This window comes from Motacilla alba, chromosome 26 (genome assembly GCF_015832195.1).
Source record: "Motacilla alba alba isolate MOTALB_02 chromosome 26, Motacilla_alba_V1.0_pri, whole genome shotgun sequence".
NCBI lineage: Eukaryota > Metazoa > Chordata > Aves > Passeriformes > Motacillidae > Motacilla > Motacilla alba.
Genome location: NC_052041.1, coordinates 421442 through 440204, shown reverse-complemented (window position 1 = coordinate 440204; position 18763 = coordinate 421442). Strand labels below are relative to the sequence as shown.

General features: G+C 49.3%; 1 protein-coding gene across 3 annotated transcripts in view; it reads right to left on the bottom strand.

Annotated features, from left to right (window-relative positions):
- The window catches only part of IGFN1 (immunoglobulin like and fibronectin type III domain containing 1), a 39316-nt gene extending 38101 nt beyond the window's left edge, over window positions 1-1215 (bottom strand). For all 3 annotated transcript variants that reach the window (XM_038162518.1, XM_038162523.1, XM_038162522.1), the window contains exon 1: window positions 1149-1215. The gene's annotated coding sequence lies outside the window, so the exon portion shown is untranslated. The remainder of the gene's footprint in view (window positions 1-1148) is intronic.
- Window positions 1216-18763: the final 17548 nt, after the last annotated feature.

The window sequence follows — 18763 nt, the reverse complement described above, 5'->3', positions numbered from 1 at the left end:
AAGGGTATCAACCCGAGTAAAATAACATATCTACTAATTAGATTAAGAAAGAGATGCGTGCTTACCTCATAAGCAAAGTAAAACTACTGATCAAAAGATGCACACACAAAACAGAACTACCAATTAAACAATACATGACTGTATGAACCAAGATAAGAAGTAAATATAAACAATGTTTAGAGCACAATAAACAACTTTTACTTAATTCCCATTGAATCGTACAAAGTCCTTTGTCTTCTGTCCTCAGAAAATTATGCCAGCATCCAATGGAGAAATAATCAAAATCACAGAATCATAAAATCATAGAATGGTTTGTGTTGGAAGGGACCTTAAAGCTCAGCTCGTTCCACTCCCCACGAAGAGGAGAGCATCAGGTTGCTTAGAACCCCCTCCAGAAAATGGAAATATAGGGGGGGAAACCTGGAAATACAGAAAAACATGGAAATAGAGAAAAACAGAGAAAGAGAGGGCATCTCTCTTCTTTCATCCCCACTTGTTCCATGAATCCTGTGGTTTTGCAGAAGGGTCACTGAGCTGCCCTTTCTGCAGCAATGAACCTCCCAGGGTCTGTCCCTGAGCAGGGTCTGTCCCAGTACAGGGTCTGTCCCTGTGCAGGGTCTGTCCCTGAGCGGGGTCTGTCCCTGAGCAGGGTCTGTGCCCCCGCGGGGTCTGTCCCTGAGCGGGGTCTGTGCCCCCGTGGGGTCTGCCCCTGAGCAGGGTCTGTCCCTGAGCGGGGTCTGTCCCAGTACAGGGTCTGTCCCTGAGCAGGGTCTGTCCCTCCGCAGGGTCTGTGCCCCCGTGGGGTCTGTCCCTGTGCAGGGTCTGTCCCTGAGCGGGGTCTGTCCCAGTACAGGGTCTGTCCCTCCGCAGCGTCTGTTCCTGAACGGGGTCTGTGCCCCCGCAGGGTCTGTCCCAGTACAGGGTCTGTCCCCGAGAGGGGTCTGTCCCTGTGCAGGGTCTGTCCCTGAGCAGGGTCTGTCCCTGAGCAGGGTCTGTCCCTGTGCAGCGTCTGTCCCCCCGCAGGGTCTGTCCCTGTGCAGGGTGTCCCCCACCTCCGTCGCCCAGTGAAGGTGATCACACGGAGCTCAAACGCAGCAGAGCTCGCAGCAGATACGGCTCCGGGTCCGCAGCAGGTGCCCAGCACTCACCTGCGGCTCTCAGCCCGGTGTCCCCTCTTGCCGAGTGCTGTCCCCTCTTGCCGAGTGCTGTCCCCTCTTGCCGAGTGCTGTCCCCTCTTGCCGAGTGCGGTCCCCTCCAGCCGAGTGCGGTCCCCTCTAGCCGAGTGCTGTGGCAGCCGCAGCTCAGCCAGGGCCGGGCTGGGGTCAGTGCGGCTCGCTCCGGACCGGGCCAGGCTGGAGCCTCCTCAGCCCCTCCGGCCGTGCCGCCTCCTCCCGCTGCTGTCCCGGCGCGGTGTCGCCGCGGGCGGGGCTGCCTGTCACAGGGCTGTTAGCTTGCGAGACATCCAGAGGATTGGGATTTTTATGGGCACCCGGGCACCTGCCTCCTATTTGTTATTATTTCAGTCCATTCCAGTAATGGTGCTGAGCAAATTTGAGATGAACATAATTCTTCAGCATTTCACAAGTCAGTGGGACGGTGCTTTGTCTGTGGATTGTGTTTCCTCCTCACAGCAACTTGTTACAAACTTTGACACAACTGAAGGGCTCTCGATGTTTTAAAGGGAACTGGAGTTCAGCTGGTTTGAATCCCATTCCAGGAATAAGTAGGGTCCCTAAAAGAACAGCCAAATTAAATTTCAGATAAAAGTGAGTGGCCGAGCATGGTTAAAGATGAGGCTTCTTCACATACACTATTTTTTTAAAAAATAACTCCTTGAAAAGTCAGATTTATAAGGGATGGACAGACCCCTTCAGAGCAGCAGTTCACAGTGTTAATGTGAATTTATCTCACAGTGTTAATGTGAATTTGTAGTGTACACTGAGCAGTCTGAGTCTGCACTCCTGTTACACAGCCTAGAGCAGCTGCTGTTACCTACAGTCCTTTGTACACCTTTGGATAAAAACAGTTTTAACAGGGAATTAGGAACAAAAAGGTCAGGGTGGAAATGGAGATCAGACACCTCCGCAAACTTGTAGTAGTAATCCTCTGCTGTGAGAATTTATCCAGAGTCACCTGGAGTGATGGAGATAAGTCTTGAGAAAAACAAGACAGAGGCTCAAAGTAAAAGACCCCAGCCAGGGAATGAAGAGCTTACAGGCACAGTTTCTTCAGCTTGCAGAGGGCAGTGGGAACCCAAGGGTCACCCAAAGGGCTGCAGGTTGCAGATATTCCAGGTGTTTCCTTGCCCCCATTGCCTATCTCAGGGACAGGCACAAACTGGGGGGAATGCCAGTCACAGACATTTCAGAAGCCAATACTTCCTGGTAGACATTGAGCGCATCAGTGCTTCTAAAAAGCAGATTAGGATAAAGTTCAGCTTTCTGTTTTGTCCTCTTCAAGGAAGCCAATGTGCCTGTGGGAGAAGCTGGACCTGGAGCTCTTCCAGCCTGGAAGGTGGGCAAGCCCCTGTCCCATGAAACCTGCCTGGAACCACACCAGCCTTAGCCCACACGAGAGGCAAGAACCTAAAGCAAACATCATTTCCAAAGGTTTTGCTTCTATCCAGTGAAAGAAATGCCCCCACAGCAGGCAATGGGCCTGTTGTGCCCTGGATGTAACTGTACCTCAGGTGCCTTCAAAAGCACTCACTGTACAAAGGAGCAGCCAAGGCAGGAAGATGAACCAGGAGGACAGCAGGTTTCCTGTACGTTAATGTACTTTCCAAATGGGAAGAGAATTCCCTAATTTTTACTTTAGATTAACCAGATTTTTGAGTTCAGATTCTCAGTCCCTTGATACCACAGAAGCCAGGTAAAATCTGCTCAGGGTTTCCTACCTCGCCCCTCCATAGCTAAACATCTTTTCTGTGGAGAAGAGAGCTGGGGCACAAATTGCTGAACTTGCACTGGAACAGATTTAAGCCAGAAAGTGCAAGTGACACATCCCAAAGGATCACATTTACACACCTTTATGCACCTTTACAGTTGGCAAAACACAGAAGGTCCCATTTAATGCAATAGAAGAGAAAAAACATCTGCTTCAAAAACCAGAGAAGTATTGACAGCTCAGGAGATGTGAAATCATTCTGATAGACTTGAAAATATGTCCCAGTTACGAGACCTTAGCACCCCAAAGGGCAGCCTTATGTAATGTGCTTTACTTAGCAATCCTCTGACATGGGCACTCCCAATAAAACAGTGCAAGGATTTGTAAGCCTGAGTATTCCCTTGACTCTGACAGCCTCATAAAGATTATTTCCTATCAGACATGCGAGACTCTCCACTGGAAATCCACCAACACTGCGTCTGAGCTGACCTGAGCATTCAAATTCTAGTTTCATCCCAAACTGGCAGGTGGTTATTGGTTGTCTCAAAATGGCATTTGTTAGGAATGAAAATTCTTTGCCAAAATAAGCCATTCAGTGTTATTTATGACACAGACAGATTCTGTTACTCTCCCATATGGTATTATGCTCAAACACGGTTGACTCAGCCAGCCCTGGCCCTCTCCCCTTTTATGTTTGAATGCAGCCATTAAATTGTCTTTGAGGGCACAAAACCCCCTCACTTCTCCATTGAATGAAGACAAAACACAGAAATGACCCACAAGTGCATGAACACTGAGAACTCTGAGTGTTTGCTGTGACAGACTAAACACAAAGTCCCTCCGTGCTCTTCTCAAGCTTTGTGCTCAATGTGGAGTCCCAAAGAAGTGGCCATGGACACCAGAGGCAGTTGTACCCATTGTCACAATCATCACATCCCAGACAGTCTTCTGACCCCCAGCATACTGTGTTGACAGGAGTGTCCCATGCAGACACCACAGCATTGTTTGAGATCCAAGCACAAGCTCCACACTAACCCAGGATGCCGCTGGTGGCAGAGCACCTCTCTCAGGGGACAAAGATCTATTTTTGTTGACATTTGCCACCCCCCAGGCAGCCATCCAGCGTGACACACCACAGTCCCTTCAGACCCCTTAGCTTGTACAATTCACTGTCCCTTTAGAGGCCACACTCCTGCAGGGAGCACTGCAAGTCTTGGCTGTGGAGAGGCTGATGCAGTGGAGAACCAGCCCAGCAGCTGAGAGTGTCCACAGCCAGGAGCTCAGCACACACCTGAACACGAAGTGAAAGATACTGAAATACAGAAACTCTACCAGGGAAAGTGCAGGGGATCCATTCCCTCCATTACCCTCTCCCAGGGAGGAAGGCCAAACTCCCCTCCCAGCTGTCCTACAGCCTTGGACCAAAGGGCTAGGAGGCCTGTGAGGCAGAGAAGTTACTGTAAGAGCTGGGTGCTGGGGAGCTGTTCTCTGGTGGAAGGGGCAGCCCCAGCAGAGGCAGGACAGGAACCTCACTGACCAGGCAAACTCAACCCAGCATCTGAAGTGGGTGAGCAGAGAGGGAATGGTGACAGGCTCCATCAACGGTCCTGTGATCATCAAAGGCCAGGGACGAAGTCAGGTCCAAGGTCAGCCTGGGAAGACCAAACAACAATTCAGGAAAACCTGAAAACTGGTGCAACTGCAGCAAAGCACAGGAAGGGGATGAAGGCTTAGGCCTGAGTTTAAGCAGAGCCCCTGGGTTGCTCAGGGCAATTAGGCCCTGATTAGTGCCCTCATAGCCCTATCCCTGAATTCCAGGAGAACATTTCTGTGACACATCAGCTCACCCAAGTCTTGCACAACTGGGGCTCTCAGCATCACACTTCAAACTCAGCTCCCTCCCCTCCCACTCTCCATGAACTCTCCTGCCCCTGTGGTGGTTCTGCTCTCCTGCTGGTTTCCAGCCTGGATGGTCTCTCTATCCCCTCTGCCAGTCTGTGCCTTCAGGAACACTGGTGTACCCATATGCCCTCCCTGTCTATGGCTGCAGGGAAGGGCAGAAGCAGAGTCCTGGGAAGAGGCAGGGAGCAGGCAGGGATGGCACCCAGCAATGGAGAGACAGTCAAGCAAACAGGGATTTACCTCCCTCTTCTCTCACTCCCCAGCATGTGACAGGAAAAACTGTACCATTTCATGAATGTGCCATTCTCTAGTTTGGAACTAAAGAGGAAAGTTCTTTTTTGTTGGGAGTTTCTGGTGTTCTGAGAAATCCAAACTGAGATGTTACTCCCTTCCGTGCTCTCTCAGTCTCTAGAAAGAATACATGAGATCCCACTGTCTTGACTTTCAAAACCATTGCAAGACTTTCCCCAAGGAATTTAATTTGATTCCTGTGCATATGCAGTGAATTGATCAATGCTCTCCAGCACAAAAGTCCTCATGCAGGTTCATCCCAGCAGGTGCAGCTTCTACTCTGCTTTCACACTAATGCTGACTTTCTAAAGTGTCACAGGCAGCAATCCTTCTGTTTAGGATCAAAGTTGCAGCAAGGAAGATCTCAGAAGTCTCTGCCAAAGTAGTTCCTTGCTAGGGCTGTGCTATGAAGCTGAACCAGCTGTGAACTCAACCACTGGAGTCTCCTGCCAGTTATTTCTCTGCCCCAGGGATAAGCCAAGCCCAGAACTGGAGATGCCCAGGAAGATCAGGGTCAGGTGGCCATGTGGCCTGGCCCAGGCAGCAGGAGAAAATGAAGCCACTTCAAGGCTCCTGAAGATGCAAAACTTCATTTTTTAAGTCACCTCAGTTTGAGGCATCCAGACCTAAGAGGTATCAAGTACCTGGAGTCTTCCCTAACATCACTGGGTTCAACTGGATGTACACCTCTTGGTGCCTACATGCTGGGAAAACCACTGGCACACATCTTGGTGCTAAGGAGTACCTATATTTGATCCTGAGTAAATGAAAACATTCTGTGTTAAAATAAATCACCTTTCCCTACTTTAATGTCTCACACTGACCTTTGTCACCTCGTTGCAACATTATTCCCTTCAACACAGCTGAGTTTGCAACTGCCTGGGAAAAGCAGAGCCTCTGAGAAGCACAGGCTGATGATCTCGTGTCTGCAGCCCAGTTTACAAACTGTCTTTGGCAGTTTCCAGGAGTTGGTTTTCCTGGATTGCTTTGGTGACCCACAGTCACACACACTCCGTGTTTTCCATCCCCAGGCACGTCCTGCTGTTCCCAGACAGACAGACAGGCTGGGGAGGGACAAGTGAGCAGGTCATTTTTCAGGGGATGGATGGATGGGGAATGGATAGACGGAGGGATGGATCATTGAAAGGAGCAGGATAATGTCAGGGGTGCTGATCCATCCTGGTCAGACTGGGAGAAGGGAGGAAAGGAGGGGTGGGTGTCAGAGAGGGATCCTGTGTCAAAACTGTGACGAATGAGGGAGATCTGTGTTCTGGGAAGGGTGGCTGGGGCAGACAATGCCAGTGCCAGGAGCTGAGCAGGAGGAAACCAGACCCACGCAAAGGCCCTGATTAACCCTGCATTGAGACAGACCTGGGCTGCTGCTCTGCGGCAAACTGAAGGGCAAGCAAATTGCTCATAGTTTGAGCATTTCCAAATCCAGTATGTCCTTGTCAATCTCTTGGACTGACAGACTGAGTGTTCCAGGTGGCTCAGGGCTGTGTGTGACCATGACAGTGAATGGGTCATGCTCTCATTCATGAGCTCTTCAGCTTCATTCAGCTTATTTTCCAGACATCTCTCATTTTATGTTCACCACTCACTCCTCTCTTTGCACCCAACGAGTTCCAATTTGAAGGCCAAACCAGAGCAAAGTTTCTTTCCCCACAGTGACCACAGAGGGGCTGAGCTGCCCAGGCAGCCCTCAGAGGAGAGGAGAAGGAGAGAAGCCTCACATGTTTATCACCCACACCAGCTGACCTGTACTCCTCAGTTCCACTACCAGTCTGGACTCCCCCTGGCTCCTCAGGCCAGCTGGGTCACACTGACAGTTGCCCAATCCTTGCTGGAAGCAGGAATGCACTGGTGAGATACTCTTCTGGCCATCCTTCCCACCCCTTTCATGGCAATATTGAGGGACTTGGATCCCACCCCAAGCTGGCAGCAGAGCAGAGAGCGAGCTGCTGGTGCAGGAAGGTCAATCCAGCTGACAAGATTCTCAGCAACCCAGAGGAAAACTCTAAGGAGCTCTAAAAAGCAGGGAGCAATCCAATAAACCATTAACTGCTGCTGCTCACCTTCTGCTGGTATATGAAGACAGAATTTCTGGGCTTTGTGCATTTTTGTCTTTCAAAGCACAATTTTTGCTCTCTGTCCGGTACATCTACACTAAAAATCAGGTTTCTCTTCTAGTGTAGTATTTTCCCATTTATCCATCATCTTCTAAGTGGCTATCTGATACTCCAGGTGCCTTTCTTGTCCCCATTCTGCCTCTTTATTTATGCTGTTGGACAATTTGTATCTCCTTTGCAGCTTATGAATATACACCTCATTGATAAGGACATTGAGATCTGCAGTTTGTCTTCTCTGGAATGGTTCTGGCCTCCTTCCTGACTCTCTAGGTATGCCTGCAAATATAGCACAAGTGCATCGTTCACTGCTGACCACAGCCTTGAGAAATAAACTTCCTTAAACAACAAGCCACAGCCGTCTGCGGTAGAAGCCAAGACTCACTGGCCTTGCCACATGCCACAAAGGTCACCAGCCCCAAACTGCCCCAGCAGACAGGACAGAATGCCAGAAGCAAAGGACATATAAATCTAATGACTGTCAGCTTAACTATGTCAGCTGATTGCTGAGCTCAGCCAGAGGGGGAAAGGAGTTAAACTGGGCCCCAGTTTAACTTTATAAGTCTCAAGGAATTGGGGCCCCTTTCAAACAAGTGGTTTTAGCAACTCCTTAAACATTTCATCTAGGAAAGGTTCTTTAACCCTCAGCTCTCTGGTGTATCAGTCAAACCATTCACAGGTCCCAGAGCTGGTCAGAGAATGGCAGGAAAGCTCCGAGTCTCCACAGAGAGAGACTCACCTGAGGCCTGTAGGATTTATTTATCTGCTGTAATTCTTGAAAAGGGTTTATTATTTGCCACTTTCCATTGCCCTAAGCATTGTTTCCAGAGATGCAAGGGCAGAGCACTTCTACAAGGCTCAGGGTCAAGCAAAGTCACACAGTCACAGAATCATGGAGTCATTTAGGTTTGAAAATACCTCAAAGGTCATTGAGTCCAACATTCCCCCAGCGCTGCCATGTTCACCACTAGACCCTGACACCAAGTGCCCACACATTTTTTGGACCCTTCCAGGGATGGTGATCCCACCACTGCCTGGTCAGGCCTGGTGAACCTGAAAGACACCTGGCCTGGCAGGTGACAGAGAGATGCAGCTGGGTCACTGACAGTCACTGAACCATGAGGTGGCAGTGACCGGGGGCTCTGGAGGTCCTCAGTCCATCCTCCCACTCAGGGCAGGACTATCTGGAATACCTGATTGGAGCAGCCAAGGCTTTTCCACCGAGTCTCAGCAAACACCCCAAACTCTCACAAGGATGGAGATTCTCCCTTTCTCGTGACCTGTCCCAGGTCTGCAGCAGCTTCCTGGAGAGGCCTTTTCCTAGTGCCCAACCTGAACCTCCTGAGATGGAACTTGTGGCCATTGCCTGCTGCAATTAGGAAGCACAAAGAAGTGTTTGTCCCTCTGTCCCCTCTGTGACCACCCTTGCTCTGCTGGCCACACATCTCTGGATTTAGCCCAGGGTGCAGAACTTTATGATGGACACAGAGAACTGGTTCATCTTCAAGCTGGCACCCACCCAAGAACATCTCCTGTCCAGGTGGAATGGTTGTGCTAACTTTGAGCAGTGAACATGAGATGATAGTGAAGTTTCTGTGTACAAGTACCAGGGTAAAACTGCAGAAACTTGTTTTGTTAAATGTGTGGAAATGGATTGAGGGCTAAAAGGAGGCAACAAAAAATAATACAAGAGAGCTGAAGGTGAAGGTTGGAGTGACAGTGCCTGTCAGCAAAGGCATGACATGAAGAAGGGCAAGCACTGCAGAAAGGCAAACTCCTGAGTTGAACACCATCCTGACAAATCACATCCCATAAGGCAGTTTGGAGATAGACACTTCTAAACCTCAGCATGCCAGAGTCAGGGATTTAGGATTCCTGGCAACATTTCCCTTCTAATGATTTTGCTTACCAGAAAGTCTGTCATTAAGGCCCTGTGAGGAATTGCTGTCATGCTGCAGTCTGATATCAGCTATTATTAATAACTGGGGAGTCCTGGCTTGTGAAAGGAACACATTGGGGTGTGCTCAGAGAAGATCCATGTTGTTTCACCTGCATTCAGTGGGGAGGAAACCATGAGTGCTCAGGTTCCTTCGACCTTGTACAGGTGCTCTGAAAATGCCATTCCTGCCAGAGAACTGAGTTTATTGCTACAGTCAGGGGCCTGACTCGGATCCTCAAGTTTTTTGTCACAGTACAAAGTCAACTTTAAGTATAAGACTGCAGTTCAGGTGTTTCATCCCTGCACTGGGGCAGATCTTCATCTCTCTGGTCCATTTTCATATCTTTGTTGAAATCTGCTGGTTTCCTTCATTTCTACATTCCATAGCCTGCTGAGGCTTCAGTCTGAGACTGACCTAAGTAGACACGCTCACAAATGAGAAACCCAAGCATAGGGACCTCCACAACAAACACAGATGGAAAAAATAATAGGTGATTTTTATTTCTACTATGACCTTGATTCCCCAAGGTAATCCCTTCACTTCTTCCTCACACCTACAGATTTTGTCATGTTTGAGCCTGAGAAGGGATATTTTGCCAGTTTTTATGCCTTTTCCAAGCTGGTCTGTTTGCAAAGCCTGGTTAAGTGATTAAGTAAGAATTGACAAATATCAACCTAGGTAGGACAGTACAAATTCCTTAAGACAAGCAGTGAAAAAATCTAGACCAAAAAAAAGAAGACGAAATGGGTTGACTCTGCAGCGCTGAGAGAGTGAGAATATGTGAAGCCTCCATTTTAAATCATAATGATGGCAAAAATGGTGATGACAAAGATGACTGGAGAACAGAGGACACAGGAATGGGAATCACCATGAGAGTGTGGATGGAAAACTCCATTTGCAATTCCAGCACGAGCTGGTAAGTACTGCTGTTAGGGAAATATCCCAATTTCTGAGGCCTCCTCCACAATCCAGTGTAGTTATGATATTTTGTGAAAATCCCTTTGCTAGGATTTTCTTCTCTTGAGAAGCTGAGAGGCCCTCAGCTTCAATTGTAAACAATTTGTTATCTGCTGCTGTGGAATGCAGCAGGTGCTTTCTTGATTGGTCGAAGTGAGATGTTTCTACTTGCTGACCAATCAAGAAAGCAGCAGCTCGGACTCTCGGGGAGTCACAGAACTTTATAATTCATTCCTTTCTATTCCTGTCTGGCCTTCTGATGAATCTTTCTCTCTGTTCTTTGTAGTATAGTTATAGTGTGGTCTTTTTTAATGTAATATATATCATAATATAATAAACCAGCCTTCTGAAATGGAGTCAAGATCTCTCCTTCCCTTCACCAAGTCCTGACTGCCCTGGAAACCACCGCATCAAATGGTGACCCCAGACATGGCATCAAATGGTGACCCCAGACGTGCCATCAATCCAGGAAACACAGCTGTTTGTCCATGTTGGAAACCAAGTTTCTCAAGCAGGAGGATGTGTGGCGGTGGCACCACGGGCTGCTCTGGTAGTGGAGGGCAAGTTGTATTAAAATAGAGTGAGTAATGTTACTTTGTTCAGCCCAACAAAAGAGAGAAGGATGATAAAAAATATTAAAGGTCTTATAAAGGTAAATAACAAAAGGGGACACAAGGTAAGAGAAAGACAAAGAAAATAACTGTCCATAAGGAGGAATATACCAGATGTGGTTAGCCCAGCCTCCTGGTTGGAATAACAAGGTGGAATATCTGACAGAGTTACCATGGATTTATTTTATAATGGGAACTTGGTGTCACAGCTTTCTGCCACTCAAATTCAGAGGCCTTTTCTAAGGTCAGGAGATCTGGGAGGACAAATGGCCAGGAGACACTGAGCTCAGAAACTCTTGGCTGCAGTAAATGCCAGTTGGGGGTGACTTGCTATACAGCTATTTTGACAATTTGTTGTCCTGACCCTTGGACATTCTCTTTCAATTGCCAGCCTACAGTGAACTGTGGGCACAGCACGATGGCCCCCATGTCCCAGCCCAGCAGCAGGGCCATGAGGAGAGCTCTGGGTACCCCAGTGCACTCATTTGGGTGAAAAAGGCAGTGTCACAGCAGGCTTACAGGCTGCCAACACCCTGCCAGGGAAGCCCTTGGAACAGGAGGTCCCAATTCTTACCCACTGTAAGACCTCCATGTCCTTTAGACAGAAATCCCAGATGGGTGTTTCATCCAAACACATGTTTTGTGTGTGTCTGTTCTCTGCTGCGATGGCTCTTCCATCATTTGTGTGCGGGTGCCTCTGGCAGCATTTCGTGGAACCTGTTGGGGGCTCTGGGGCACCACAGTTTCCTGGGGTTCATGACTCTGCTGACTTGTGATGGAGAGTGTGTGAAGCTGTGACCAAGGAGTGTCCCCTCCTCCCCCCTGTACACCCAGCTGACAGCAGAGCTCCTGCCCCAGCACCCTGCACCCAGGGGCCGTGTCCATAAATTACTCACAGCCAGCTTTAACACCTCCACAGAGTTATGCCCCAAAGCTTTCGGTCCCAGCGGCTCTGGAAGGGGTCAGTGCCTCTGCATGTCCAAGCAGGTGTTGATAATAAGGAAATGCCCCCCCGTGGCGAGAGGAATTTTAGAAGCTGTGAGGAGAGGTCGCAGGCGCAGGGAGGGCAGTGCAGGTGGCTGCACCCACTGACTGCCCTGGGCACTTGGCCTCAAGGACAGAGCTCTCCCTGCAAACAGATCCCTGGCAGAGCCTGTGCCAAACACAGCTGCTACAACAGCCTTTGGGCCATGCCTTATGGTTAGGAGCAGTCCGCTGCAGCAAAAATCCCTAGGCTTTCCTGAGGAGGTGGGAAATGCAGAGCTCTTGCATCGTTTCACTTGAGAAATGAGCATTCCTGAAGCAAAGGCTAGAAAAATCTTTCTTCAGATTTCAGAACAAAACACACAAGACACAACCATTCTACAGTCCACAGTCCCTGCTGGAGCCACAGAGGGCATACAGAAGCTCTCAATCCTTTCCCATGTTTGGTGAGATGCACTGAATAATTTGGTTGTGAATCAAAGAAGTCTCAGTGCCACCATTCAGAAAAGAAATTCAGCATGGAAATAGCAGAAAACAAGCCAAATAAAAGTCTCTTCATACTCACAAATGATGTTTTCTCACACTCCATCATTCCCCAGAGGTGAGGAATTGCCTTGCTTCGATTACTCTGGATGAAGTAGGTGAAGGGGACTCAGGGTGAGGTGCTAAGACCAGCACTGTGCTAACGCAGCTCTGGCACAGCCCCATCACCACCTGCAGCACTTGGCTGTTTGTGCTGACTTCCTGTGAGTACTTGGGGTAACCCCTGACTTCCCAGCAAGCCCAATCCAAATGAAATCTTCCAGCAGAGCCTCTATTCCCGCCAGTGCCAGAATCCCCCTCCCTTTCATGCCCCATTCCCTTCACAGGACTGCAGGAAGGGAGCTGGCCAGGGCCTGCTTAAATTGAATATTGGGAAAAATTTCTTCACTGAGAGGGTGATCAAGCCCTGGCACAGCTGCTTGAAACAGTGGTGGAGTCACCATCCCTGGAAGTATCCAGAGAACAAGTGGATGTGGAGCTTAGGGATGTGGGTTAGTGGTGGCTTGTGCAGAGCTGGGTTAATGGTTGCACTGGATGAACTTGGAGGTCTTTTTGGCATAAATGATTCTGTGATCCTGTGGCTCATGATCACAGGATTCCCCCCAGCCTGAGTACTGCTGGTCCTGAGAAGATGCCACTCCTGCTCCTGGCTTTTTGTTTGCACTGACATGGCCATACCGTGCTCTCCAAGTCTCCTATTTTCAATGGTGTAGGACAGTTAACTCCATGTTAAAGCAAAGGATTGACCCTGTAGAGGAAACCCTGGAGCTGGGAAGGTTCCAAGGAGCCCATCCCAGTCTCCCAGAACAGGCCATTGTAGCAGGTCTCTGTTCCTCTGCCCTGCAGGCTGTGTGAGGAGGGCCTCCCCTGAACCATCAATTACAGCACACAGTTAGTTCCACTGAGCCAGAGTCTCCCAGCACAGTCCTGGCAAACTGCCCTTCCTCCCACTTCTCCCTCATTAGGCTGCTCCTCCCTTGCTTGATCTTTAATTAGCTTGTCATCAGCAACTTGGCCTGGACTGAATACCCTGCATTGTCCCAAATGAAACTGTGTAAGACAGATGGGACACCAAAGCAGCAAGAGAGGGGGGCAAGAAGACTTGCAAAGCCATCAATACGTGTCTGACTGCAGGGACAGGCTTGCCAGGAGCAGCAGTAAGATTTCATCTGGCCTGGGCAAACTGGGGATGTTCAAACTGTAGATTGGCTGAGACCCAGCAACCTCATTTCAGCAAACTCAACAGAAGTCCAGCAAGGGAGAGACAAACCCCAGCAAAACCAGTGGCCTTAAGGACTGGAGCTCTTTATTGCGGCATTGAAGTTGTCAGGAAAATTAATCCACAAACACCAGAGGTTTATGTCCAAACTGGAGACAGAAGAGTCCTGTAACCTTATTCGAATAAAGGGAGAGGCCATGGTGCATTTCCCCTGGGGTCTCTCAAGTTTTTAGAGGACACAGCCTCCTAATTTCCCAGCCACATTTCCCTCTCTCTTTCCCCATTGGCTGAGGTACTTGAGAGGTACAGACTTCCCAAATCGCCTCATACAGACCCCCTTCTAAAGTACACCCCCCCATTTTCTTTTCCTATGGGATTTATGGTTCCTCCCATCGCTTATTTCATCTCTCAGTATCTAGCTTTACCCACAGTTTGTTTATAAAGACAAATCCCTCTCATTCCTTTCAAAGTCAAGTGCTCAGCCTATCCACCTGGTTTGGAGCAGCTTCACAAGCATCACACCCTCGACTCCCTTTTTTCTCTAGTTCAGAAGCCAGCTGGTGGCCTCAGATCCCCTTTTCCCTGCATTCTGCAGGAGGTTTGTTCCCTGTGTGCCACACACAGGGCTCACAGACACTCCTGGCGCCACTGCAGAGTCTGGAGCCAGCACACGGGAGGGGACAGGGCAGCAGCAGCGCAGGAGGGGAGAGCAGCCCAGCAAACTGGCACCTGTTGTCATGCAGAAGCCAAGGCTTGTGTCAGCCTGCTGAAAATGTTTCCCCTTCGACCTTGGCGACCTTTCCCATCACACTTTATGAGGCAGACTGCTCCCATTAAGTGCCACTTGATCCTCTGCTAATGCAGCAGTTATGAAAGGCCCATAGCACTTGTCACTCGGATAAACACCTTTTGAGTGGGAGAAGCTGTGGGGAAGGGGTACACACACCCTCCCCTCTGCTCCCTCACGTCCCTTCTCTGTCTGTCCATCACCACTGGCACAGCCCCTGGTTTGGAGCAGGAAAGCTGAGCCTGGCTGCAGCACTGCCCTGCCTCTACTGCCAGGGCCTGAACGACTACACAGAGAGGGGCTGCTTGGGTTAGTCAGACATTGCCCTGCCAGAGAGGCAGTCAGGACACAGCACTGGGTGTCTACTGTCCCTTCCATCGGGCAGATCGCACAGGCTCAACCAGCTGTGATGGGGACACGTCCTGCTGAGGCCACCCCCGTCCAGTCAGGGCTCAGAGCCCTCTGCAGCAGCAGCATGCTCAGGAAAAAGGCTCAAGGTGTGCCAGGGAAGGTTGGACATTAGGAGGAATTTCTTCACAGAAGGGGTTATTAAACATTGCAAGGAGCTGCCGAGGGAGCTCTGACGTCCCCAAGCCTAGGAACAACTGGATGGGGCGCTCAGTGCTCTGGGCTGGGTGACAGGGTGGGGCTGGGCATAACTTGGGCTCAATGATCTCAAAGGTCTTTTTCAACCTAAATGATTCTGTGATTCAGTCTCAGTGGAAGCATAAACACACCTTCCCTGGGGGAATGCTCATTGGCACTGCCCATAGACTTCACAGCTGTGGCTTGGCTGTTTGGGTAACTTGAGCAGGATCTCCAAGGGGCTGACACTAATGGGGGGTAGGTGGGCACTACTGCCCTGCAGGACTTGCCCAAAGAAAAGAAGAGCTTGAGGGCCAGGGCAGCCTGCTCAGAGTACAAACAAGCTGCTATCAATGTCCTGCCAGCCAGCCCTTCCAGCTCCTCGGCACGCTCACAGGAGTGACCAGCACCAAGGGATTTTGTCAGCCCTTTGAGAAGGGTGACTACATTGATTCTTCTACCCCAGAACAGGACTGGACACACAGAGAATGTGGCTCATCATCCCTGTGGAGAGACCCCCAGAAAAGGGACTGACTTTGGAAGAAATAGCACACATGGGCAGAATTTTAGTGAATTGAAAGATTTTCAGCATCTGCACAGAAAATATTTGTGAAAGGAGAAGAAAAAGCAATCAAAATGAAGTCCCTCTCCTTCCCAGAAGCTCTGGTGCTCCAGTCCTGGCTCTTTGAACTGTGTCAGAGGCCTCCTGGGTCTCAGGGAGCAAGAGAGCTGTCAGCCAGCAGAAATATCTGAGGTGGAAATATCTGAGGTGTTTTCAGTAGCTGTGATGGATGGTGATGGTGGCAGCACTGTTTGGGCTGTGGGTTACCTGGGTGAGGAGTGCTCAAGGCATGCACATTTCCCTTGTCTCTGTATGACAAGGGCTGCATGGGCTGAGATTGCTTTGGGGCAAACAGGAGGTGAGTCAGCAGAGACACTTTAGTATTATCTGCTCTGGGTTTGAAATAAATCCCTTCTGGGTTTAAAATAAATCCCAGACATCTACAGAGGGGGGTTCTGCTGGTCACTAATCCCTGTGCAATGCCTTGAATCATGACTGTGTCACAAAACAGAAACACAGAAGGGAAGGAACTTTTGAAGTCTCTAATCCAAGCCCAAACTCTTCAAGAGCTCAGCCTGCTCAGGCATTTTTGGCTCTTGTGGGAGTGAACATTACAAACAGCAGTGGTTTGTAGGATCACAGCTCTCTGCACCAGTAAGAGCTGGATATTGTGCACACAGTGGTGATTCCTGCTCCTGGAACACCCTGCAGAGCTGGGACCACTCCTAGGGACTATCTGGTCATTCCTGTATTACCCATCATGAGCATTCCCCAACAAGGAAAGCCTGGGAAGGAGCTGTGAAATCTGCCTATCGCAGCAAGATCAATTTTCAGGAGAATTTCCCCTATTATCTGCAGGAATGAGGGCAGTTAAAGAGACTCTCTCCACTGTCCTTGAATGTCTCCTGTCTTTCCACAGGAGACATTTCTGCCCATCTGACCTATGGCTGAGTGGCTTCTTCCCCCCCAGCTTTCCCTTGCATGGAAAAGACAAATTACACAGCCCTGGGAGATCAGACTGTTGAAATAAAAAGGGAGTAAAGTCATCTTAGCCCGCAGGAGAAATGTTCTGATGTGTGACTGCCCTCCATGGGGTGATAACAGGGCATGATTTATATGGGTAGAAATCCCTCTTCCCACTCTAACAATGTTTTGTTTGCTTTGTCCTGAATATTGAGCCCACTCATGCCCTGGAAATGATGGTTCAGAACATATGTGCAGAGTTCCTAACCTTGGGCAATGACAAGAAGTTTCATCAGCTCAAATAAATTTCCCTGCTTCACCAGGACAGGCCCTCATGCTTCAAATGTCTCACTTCCCTACCTGCCAACATTGGAACTCCACAAATAGGGCCAGCTGGGAGGGGAGCTGGGATGTGCACTGCCACCCACGAGATACCTGTAAGGCCAGGCCACGCTTGGAGGGAGCTCAGGGTGCAAAGAGCACAGCACCAGGCAGGAGAGGCCTGGCCCCCAAGGCTGGAGCAGCTTTGGTGGATCACTGAGCAATCCAGAGCTCCCTCTGGAGCAGGCTGGCTCTGAGCATTTCCCTGCTCTCACAGCACCTCTGCACTGCTCCAACACCTACAGCAAGGCTCCAGTGGAGAATCCACATCCCTGCAGCAGACTGGCTCAGGACATGCTCAGCGTTATGAATGAAATTGCCAATCTAATTTTATAAATAATTTGCCATAGTCGAATTATGATAGAATAATAAAGTACAAAATTTATTTTGCGTTCAAATGACAGAATTTCGGTCAGCCAGGGATCGGACAGAGTCTAGCCCAGGACTAGACCCTGGGTGACACGATACGCAGCTCTGAGCCCTGGCAGCTCCAGAGTGCAGCGGCACACCACTGCATTCTCGGACCTAGGTTTTATAATCTTTTTCTTGCTGTGGGCTAGGAAGTCCATTGTCCTTTTCTTAATCAAGCAAGTCCCAAAGGTTTCTCCAGTCCAGTAGAATGCTATCTGATGGAAGATGGTCCAGTCCTCGATGTCTTCAGGAATAATTCATCGACTTCTGGTCTTGTGCTAGACAGGACTCAAACAATCATGCTGACAATCCACACTGTCCCATACCGAGAGAGATATCCTTGTTAACATTCTGAATACTCGATATTCAGTCCTTACTGGAAGTCTCTTTGACAAACTAAGAGATTTCCCAGAAGCAGATTACAAATCTGAATAGTGTGTGCTCCTTCCCTCCGGTCGTGAGTAGTCAGGTGTGCTGTCCATGGCGTAATTCTTTGCTTAACTAAAACCTGGAAACTCTGAGTTACTGCTGTGCTTCACATGTAAATGTAGCCTATTGGTGAGGTATGTGTGTGTGTGTGCCGGTTTCTCAATCCTGCCGGCCGTTTTCCCTGGTTTCTCTGAAACATGTCCAGACATGGTCCCCACATAAAACCCACTCCTTTAATCCCTATAACTACTTCTAATATGTTTTATACTATATTACATTTGCTATTCACCTAAATCAAATATGAATTTTGACCCTTATCCATAACACTCAGAACATACAATGCAGTGCTTGCTGACATTGGTGTCAGTCTTTCCATCCCTGCCAGTGCATTCTGAAGCAGGATGTGACCACCTCCTGCCAGCACCTTCCCATAACCCACCAGTATCTTCCAATGCAGCACCAGATACCCGCTGGCACAGCAGTTCCCACCCCCTTTCCCAGCACAAAGGCTGCTCTCAAGAGGTTTGTGATTCCCTGCACTGTAGGTCCCCCACGTTTCCACAGGAAGGGCAAGCACAGCCCTCCACAGATGTTCTTCACTCCTACAGCCATGGGCTAAATCTTGCTCTGCATTACACCCCCCTCCCAGCATTACACAGCCCTCTGTCACTGAGCCCAGAACAGCAGTGGAAGGAAATGGGACTTTTGGTTCACTCCTACTGCTCCTGAGACCATCTGTTCCACAGGGCCAGAACCATCCAGCACAGCATCAGTGATGTGGAAGCACTCACTGGTGATGTGTCCCATCCTAACAGGTCATTCCTGACAAAAAAGACCACTTGGAACCAACACTTGAAATAATCCTGCCCAAAGAGAAAGCCAGCACAGCAGAAATGTAGAGTAGGTTCTGTGTCCGGGCCCTCCTTTGTCTTCCCTTCCAAGGAGATGGTTCTTTGACAAGTTGGGAATAACTTCCATCCATTCAGGGCCTGCATGCTGGAGAAGCTGTTAATTGCCTCTTGAAGTCTTCTGTCAGCAACATTATCCTGTCCTGCCCTGCCCAGCCTTGCCAGGGACTGTCCTGGTCAGTGGCTGCAGTGGGACATGGAGAAGGGGAAGGTGAAATATGATATGAGAAATAAAACCTACGGCAGCAAGCAACGCTAATAAAAAAATCGTGAGGGAA